Consider the following 9,175-nt stretch of genomic DNA (forward strand, 5'->3'; position numbering starts at 1 on the left):
ATACTATAACCAGGAAAGGACATTCTAAAAGTGTCGGGTGCATTATGGAAAAGCAGAGAGAGAAAGAAGAGATGGGAAAAAATGAAAATGTGACTGTATTATGTTTACAAAAAGTTGTGATGTCCTTCACCAAATGTTTGTGTAAATGGTTTTGGTTTTCCTGGTGGTGGGAAAGGAAGTGCAAATGCTATGTGGACATATGGAAATTTGTTTTTCAGTTTTTGAAGGATGTTCTCTGAAAAGAATAACTCATGAAAAGAATAAAAGACAACACTGCTAGAATGCAGAAGTGAACTTTGCAGAGCCTGTGCAGAATCCCAAGTGGGTGGGGTGCCTGGGTGGCTCAGTCCATTAAGTATTGTGCTCTTGATTTTGGCTCAAGTCTTGATCTCAGGGTCATGAGATCAAGCTTCATGTTGGACTTTGGGCATGGAGTCTGCTTGAGATTCTCTCTTTCTCCCTCTCCCTCTGCCCCCACTCCCTGCTCATTCTCAATCTCCCAGGAGAAGAAGAGGAGAGGAAGGGGAAGGGGAAGAAGGAGAAGAAGGGGAAGAAAGAGAAAGAGGAGAAGGAGGAGGAGGAAGAGGAGGAAGAGAAGAAGAAGAAGAAGAAGAAGAAGAAGAAGAAGAAGAAGAAGAAGAAGAAGAAGAATTCCAAGTGGCCCTGAATCTAGGGGAGTAAGCCAACCCAGAACTCCAGCTGTTGGATGAGTAACACAGCTAGTGATGACCTATGAATGGAGCCCTTGCTTGTGGGAGATAGGTGAAAGGAGAGAGAACACTTCAGAATACTCAGAGCGAGTCTCACTTACAATAGAAATATATTCCCCATGCCAACTGGCCAATCCAGGAGCCATCCCTTTGGCCATATTGATTGGGAGCTGTGCAGGTGAGCAGACACAGACAGGTAGAGGTAAGGATGTGACTCAGAAAGTGTCTAAACAAAGATAGTGTTCCTATCTTTGTTGAGGATGACAACTGCTGCCACTCTCCTCCTGGATAATAGGAGAATCCATCCTTCCCCGCCTTCTCTCTCAAGTTTTCCCACTGAACTCTAGAACTTCTGGCCTGCAGCCCTGCTGGAAATATGGCTGCTGTCTGGAGGAACACTGGAAGACCTTGTGTCTTCATTCAAACTCTCTGGGTCAATGCTATAGGCACAGCCCCACCACATGTCACTTTCTCAAGCCTGACACCTATTCTAGACACATTTCCAGGATGAGCAAATGAAACAGCAGTCATACCTCCACTTGGGTCCCCAGACAACATGAACAACTTTCTCTGCGCTTTCTACCCCAAGAGCAGATACTTCCCCAGTGTGCTCTGCTTGGGAAGAGAACAGTGATAGACTCAGGAAGATGCCTCCTTTCTCTGTGTGCGAAAACTCTCTTGGCAATCTACCAGACTATCTCCAATGTTGCAAAGCAGCCACTCTCAGATTAAAAGAGTAGCAGAGAGATGCCCCAGGATAGACAGTAGGAAGGATCAGGTTGATATCTGCTCCTTTCTCTGGAGTATATCAGGAATTTGGAACCTGTATTAATCAGAGAGGTTAAGTTATGCTGCAGTAACAAAAGACTCCCTAAATCTCATTAAGGTCAAATGATAAAAGTGTATTTCTTGCTCATGCTGCATGTCCACAGTGACAGAAGGCTCAGCTCCTTGGAGCCACATAGGAACACAGACTGATGGAGGAACCACAATATCGAAGGTTTTAGGTTACTGTATCAGAAAGAAAGGTGATCTGGAAAGGATCTCATATCAGCAAGGAAACACTCCAGTCTGAAAGCAACAATGTGTCACTTCTATTCACAGTGCATTGGTCAGAACTAGTCATGTAAACGCATCCAGCCACTGGGGGGGACAGGATGTACAACCCTGTTCTGTTCCAGAAATGAAGAGAACCAGAAATGATTGGCAAATTGCATTAAGGATGGCCACATTGTCTATGTGATAAGGAGGCCAGCTCCAGGAAAGACCACCCTTTTCTTTGAGCTCAGAAACAGCCCCTCACCCTTAACTATTTGAAGCCAGGAGAGGCCCCATGATGATCCCAATGGAAGGGTCAAGAGAGGAAACGGTGGCCAGGGGGTGTTCTGCAAGAGAGATTTTGTTACCCTCTAGTGACATTTATTGAACAACATTTACTATGATGGATGGCTCCTGGAAGCATGACATTTAAATGTTTATCGATCCCCTCGTAAGCTGGACAGGACCCAGGAGATGCTCAGAACGAGGCCCAGAGCCAAGCTGGCCAGCTGCACCAAGTAAAGTGAAGCTGACAGATGCTCCAGCATCCCGCCCCCTAAGGACACATCTTCCTCCCCCGTGGGGAACACATGAGAAGGTTTAAAGTTCAGTTCTCCCCTCGGAAAGGCCAGGCTGCATCAGCCCAGAGCGGCGAACCCAGCAACTAGCTCCCTGTTCTCTTGTTTTTCTTCAAATTCACACTGAGGCTTTCTTGTCTTACTCACTCTCCACCAGCCGCGTGATGGCTGTCAGTGGTAACAGGTACAAAGCCTTCTAGCCAGTCCCTTTCCGGCACAATTTCCTTCCCAGAGCCTAGAAGCACAAGCCAACTGAAGCCCCACTCCATCCCGAGACCTCCCTCCTATCTCTCTCAGGACCTCCTGGGAACCAGAACCTCCATCCCAGCAAACGCTATGTATGGAATTCTTTCTTTCTGGGTGATGCCAAAGATGGAGGAAAAGCTGGAGTGCAAATACCACAGGGAAACAGGCACAGTGGAGCGTGGAGTTCTGCGGCTGGCTTTGGGAGGCAAGAACAGAGAGCTCTGCAGAACACAGGCTGCGGTAGGAAGGGTTGTTGGACAGCTGGTTTGAGTCAGGAGTATGGGACTCTTGGGAGAGGAGAGGCCAGGGGAGACTGGTGGTGGTGGTAGTGGTCAGGGGATGCATAGAGGGTAGCTGTGTGCCTTCCCAAGCTCACCTAGCCAGTCATCAGCAGAATAGGGGCAAGATCTGGGGATTCTGTCCCTGTGCCCTTTGCAGTGGGAGGGGGACTCTGTGGACTCCAGGCAACCAAGGTCAAATCATCCTTGGACTTAATAGCAGAGAAGCACTGAGATGTAAGCAGCACATGGGTCATCCTTGAGGTCTCTGAAGAACAAGGCTACCAGTGTCCCGGGGCCAGGAGGGAACAGAGTTCAAATGCAAGTTGTTCTTTTCATAAGACTCATCCTCCCCTGGTTTACCATTCAAGCTCTTGAGGGAGCTTCCAGTGACATGGGACTCTAACTGCTTGTGTGAGGTTGACAAGAAATAAATCAGTCATAATTTTTCACCTTGAAAAGATTTTCCTTAATACCATATCCAGGAAGCTTCTTTGAGTCGTAAGTGACACACACAATTTCAACTAGATTAAGGACAAGCAAAGTGAATTATTGGCCACATAACTGAGAAGGCAAGGATAGAGTTTGATCAGGGCATGAACTCAACTGCTGGCGTCACGAATCTCTCTCTCTCTCTCTCTCCTCTGCTTTCCTTCCTTTTCCCTTCATTCTCATAAAAATCACTCTTCTAACAAAGTGACAGCAGAGCCACTGACAGGACATTCTTATAGCCTACCTCCACCAGCAGAAAGAGAGCTGCTCTTACCCCGTGGTTTCAGAAAACCTCTGGTAACTGCCTCTCCTTTAGCCTGGCCTCAGTCACCGGTCCAACACATGCCAGCCACTGTGACCTGATGATGTAGGACAGTGGACCATCCACCCCTGTGTGGAGCTGGGTGTGGTGGGCTCAGCTTCCCTCGAATGGCAAGGATGCCCATTTCTGGGGGGAGAATGGATGCCAGCGGAAATAAGAGCATCCTCTCTGAGCACCTACTAACCTTCCATGGGACTACTCTGTGCAGTGCTGTGCTTGCATTTTGCTTTTATTGCTAGTAAACAGATGTTTAGCTTAATTCCATGAGTTTATTGGTGTGTCTGAAGATATGGAACCCCAGCTGCCCCCTTCCCTCAGCCCCTCTTCTGTGAGTTTCCTTCCAGGGCTATTCAAGTGTCTGCTTCCTGGGAGCATGATTCTAGAGATTTTAGAAGGAATCACAGTCCCTGATACTAACTATGGGACTCAGCTGAGATTTTTAAAGCCTTGGAGTTATTTGTTAACAAAAAAAAAAAAAAAAGAAAGAAAGAAAAGAAAAAAGAAAAAAAAACAAAAAACAGTCACTTCATCTGATTCGCTTCATTCAAATTAAGTCTCTGCTTACCTAATTGTTTACAGAAACCCTCACAAATGAGATTAACATGTTTTAAAAAAAAAAAGCAAAGACAACAAGATAATTAAGTTTGATTGCTCTAGAGCAGGTTGGTGACAGCCCTGGAAACGTGCCAACACTAATTGACTGGAGATATTTCCCATACAGTTAATTGCAAATGGTCATTGAAAGCCCTTGAAATGATCTCAGGTTCCCCTGAGCTGAAGTGTGGAGAACGGATTTAGAAGTGTGAAGGAGAAAGGGCTTGGAAAGGGGACCCACTAGGGATGTTGGGTCCTTCCTGTCCCAGAGCACTGTGCAACGGAGGTTGTCAAATCCTGTCTCCCCGCTGGACCCTGCTCTTCTGGTCTGTCCAGTGACTGTGGCTCGTGAGGGTGGAGAGGTCATCCAGAACAAGATGACTGGACCTTCTCTGATCTCTCCTAACTTTGATTATACTTTGACCATGTGCTAGGAAAGTCAAGGACACAAAGATTCCCAACTGTTCAAGTAACCCGAGACGACCTGCAGTGGCTACCTTTAAAAATGGTGGAATGAGTTGCAGAGGGCTTCCAGAAACTGAGCGGTGCCTCTGAGGGAAAGGTAGACCTACCAGGCAAGGAGGAAGACCAGGAGAATCAAGGGGGACTTTGTTAGGACAACTTCCTTGACGTGAGGTCTTGGAGAGTAAGATCTAGATACAAGAAGGCGGTGAGACAGAAGGAGGATCTATGTGCATGACGCGTTAAGAAAGCACTCAGCACGCTAGTGGGGCCCAAGTCTTCTCCTTTGATGCAAAGGAACAGACGCTCCATCCCTGTTTGCTGGCAGGACTCACATGGGACCAGAAATCTTACAGGAACCTAGGATTCCCAGGCTCGGAGGCAGACCCATGTTTCAGGGTACAAGGCAGCTTAGTGACCAGGTTTCTCTGTTGCCCCTTTCATGGTGACACCTTCTGTGGTCACCCAGGGCTTAGTTGTTAATGGAACTCAACTCCCCTCTCTCTTGTAGACCCTTTTTTGAAACGATGAGTTCTGGAACAATGAGGCAGGTTGCCTCTCCTCATGCCTCTTCTTCCTCACAGCTCCTGCCCTCACACCTTCTGCCCCATGAAAGCTCTGTATTGTCTTCCATCTCTGCATTTTGGGTTTTCATTTCAGCTCTCCATAACAACCTACATAGCCATTAAAATGCTCACGAAGATGAATCCAATTAGCTTTGATGGTCCGTACCATGTGGCCCAGAACATGGACCCTTGCTAGGAATATTCTGGAGCCATTTGCCTCAATAAGCAGCTACGGGGAAGCACTTCCCAGAGGGGGTTTCAGATGTCAGGTCAGCAGGTTTGTTTAAAGCAAAAAAAGTTACAGACACAAGTTGGGAAAATCGGCTTGGTATAAGGGCACAGAAGAATTCGTGTTGTAAACCAGAGAATCTCAAACCTGACTGTGTATCTGAATCAGCATCAGGGCTGCCCCCCATTTCTGAGGCAGTCAATGTGGGTTGGGCCTGAGAGATCCCATTTCTGACAGGTTCCTAGGTGATGCTGATACTGCTTGTCCAGGGACCATGCTTGGAAACCCACTGATTAGGACTGGCTGGGACGATGTCCCGTGGGCCAGTCCGGTCAGCAGCCCATTTGTGCAAGGCCCCAAAACTCAGAATGGTTTTCAGATATTTAAGAGGTTGGAAAAAACCAAATCTGAATATATAAATCTAGCTATGTTCCGGTATGAATATTCTATGACATTCACATTTTAGTGTCCAGAAATAAACATAGGACCCAGCGATGCTCACTTGTTTCCGTGGTGTCTGTGGCTTCCAGGATATAATGGCAGCACTAAGAAGCTCCAACAGAGACCACAGGGGCCCATAACACCTTTGCTGTCTGGATTTTTATAGCTGAAGTCTGCTGACTCCTGTTCCGGACGAAGGGGCGTAGTGTTATTTTATATAATTCTGGACATTTATCTGAAGATTGATCAAAGGGATTCTTTGACCCACCAAGTGATCCTGTCCTCGAGTCTCAGCTTCGTGGGCCCAGAGTCCAGCGCCCACTCTCCCACAGGACCTCTCTGGGAAAACCGTCTCAGCCCTCCAATGAGGATCTTACCTCTTGGAAGCTGGGGTTGTCTGCAGAGCTGATTCCTCCCCAAGCAACAGCCGCCCTTCCGAGTCACTGTTTAATAATTTTCTGCTTAGGGACGCCTGGGTGGCTCAGACTGTTAAGCAGCTAACTCTTGATTTTGGCTCAGGGCATGATCCCAGGGTCCTTGGATCAAGCCCCGCATCGGTTTCTCTGCTCAGCAGGGGGCCTGCCTCCCCCACCCCCGCCCTGCCTCTCTGCCTACTTGTGATCTCTGCCTGTCCAATAAATAAATAAAATCTTAATATATATATATATATATATATATATATATATATATAATAATTTCCTGCTTAAAATAAATAGTGGGGGGGGGGCTGTCATTACCACCTTGATGGGAGGGGATAAATGTGACCAAAGGGTTTCCTGGTCATTTGGGCTTTTTTGCCCAGAATTCCCAGAGTGAACTTCTTGGAACCTTCTGGCTTTTAGGCTGTGACAGTCTGTGACCCATGCGCCTATGTCAGCGATGGGTATAGACGAGTGGTTCTCAGTCTCTTCCCCTCCACCCTTTCTAGGATTTGGGACACACTGATGGCCCACTCCTGGCCCTCCTCATCTCCCTTTCCCCCTTAGCTCATTCAGTTGAGACCAGTAATGGTCACCAACCCTTAGCGAATGTTTGTGTCAGAGACTGTTCTCAGTAATTAACTAAGTAATTAACTCAGTAATTAACTAAGTAGTCCTTGCCAGAAAACCATGAGGAAGGCAGGATTATTGCCCCTGTAGAACTGAGGCACAGAGAGGTCGAGCAGCTGCCTACTATCAGGTAACTGGTGATTGGAAAGTCTGGTGGTCGGGGTTCAGGTCCCTGCTCCTGGTCCGGGTTCAGATCCTTGCTCCTGCCCGTGTGTGGTAGAGCTGCCCAGCCATGCCACAGGGCCCACTGTGTCTGGGATAAATTATCTCGAGGAGACAGAGAGAAGCTTCCTCCAATCTCCATTTGAAATGTGGAAGGTAAAACTTATTAAAGCTTTTCAAGGAAATATCTTGTGACCTTGAATAGACAAAGATTTCTTAAATAGGACATAAAAGAGCCAACCGTAAAGACAAAAAGGAATGATAAATGGGTGAATGTTAAAGTTAAGAACATCTATTTATCAAAAGACCCCATTAAGAGAGTGAAAATATAATATTTCTTTTTGAATGGGTGAAAGATTTGAACAGAATTTTCATAGAAAAGAATGTTCAAATTGGCATTCGATATACCAAAAAATATATATATATGATATATATATTTGTATCATATATATATGATATATATATATATATATATATATATATTCCACTTTCTTAGTTATCAGGAAAACACAAATGAAAATATAAGGGTGTGATAGACTATACCTACACCAAATGAAAAACAAAACTGAGCTTTTCTTTTTCAACAACCAAGTGTTGGCAGGGATAAGAAATAATCAGAACACTCATGCACTGTTGGCAGGAATGTACACTGATATAATCATTTTGATTAAGTTCTGGCAGCATCTACTAGGGCTTAATATATGTGTAACCTATGGTCCAGCAATTTGTCCTAGGTATATATCCAGAAGAAATATGCACATGTGTTCGTCCAAAGAAATGAACTGGAAATCTTATAGCAGTGCCATTTGTAATAACCCCCAAAATGGAAACCACTCAAGTGTGTGTCAATAGTGGAATGGATTAATAGTGTTACAGACACACAATGGAGTACTTTACAGCAATGGTACACCATGGCAACACAGGTACACATGAGGAAAAATTAATCTTACAAACAACATAGAGCAAAAGAAGCCAGATGCAATATGTCTACAAAGAAAGATGATCTATGTGTGAGAAGACAGGAGCGCGGTCATCCTGGTGGGACTGGGGGTGGGGGTGGGTAACTGGCCAATGGGGCTTAAGGGGTTTCTTGGGGGGTGGGTCATATTCTTTCTTGATCTGAGTACTGATTATTCAAGTATGTTCCATTTGTGAAAATTCATTGTATGGTAATTTCTTTCATGGAAGAATAGTTGACACACAGTGTTACATTAGTCTCAGGTACAGGATACTGATCTGACAATTTGACACATTGTCATATGCTCACCACACGTGTAGCTACCACAGTGTATGGTATTCTTCTGTGCCCTTTCCTATACTTGGATCGCATGCACATTTCCTGTATGTATGTTGATTAAACATTTACAGAATGTTTCCATCGGACAGACAGGCACTCTACAGTCTGTACCAACTCCAACATCCCCGCGGCATAGTGTGTAGGTAGGTGTGGGAACCCGTTTATGGGCTGCTCATTAAGTGAGCAGTTAAGCCTAGAAAAATCCCCAGTCATCCGCCTTAGGGTACCAGGCATCCACCCTTAAGATGATTTCTAAGCATGTTCCAAGCTGAGTTAAATCCCTCAAACACCTTATTTTGGTTACACGGAGAGAGACTACTAAGGTCTGATCCATCGCCTCCATCCTGGCTGTCAGCAAACTTCCCTTCTGTATTTAGGAAAGACACTCTCTTTCTGACTAAGCTAGCAGGGAAAGTAGTTCCTGAGCCTTCGCTCTGTTTTGTGACATCCAAACAGACATGTGAGCGAAAATCACATTTCAATCCCTAACATCCATGGAGATCAGAGGCTGAGAGTAAGCAGGTCTATCTGCTTTGGCAACTTGTCTTATTTAGGCTACATAGTCATCTTTTTTTTTTTTTTTTTTTTAAGATTTTATTTATTTATTTGAGAGAGAGAAAGAGAGAGTGAGGAGTGAGGGCAGGTTTGGGGGAGCAGAAGGAGATAGGGAGAGAAAATCTCAAGCAGGCTCCATGCTCAGCATGGAGCCTG

Source organism: Mustela lutreola, chromosome 15 (genome assembly GCF_030435805.1).
Source record: "Mustela lutreola isolate mMusLut2 chromosome 15, mMusLut2.pri, whole genome shotgun sequence".
Taxonomy (NCBI): Eukaryota; Metazoa; Chordata; class Mammalia; order Carnivora; family Mustelidae; genus Mustela; species Mustela lutreola.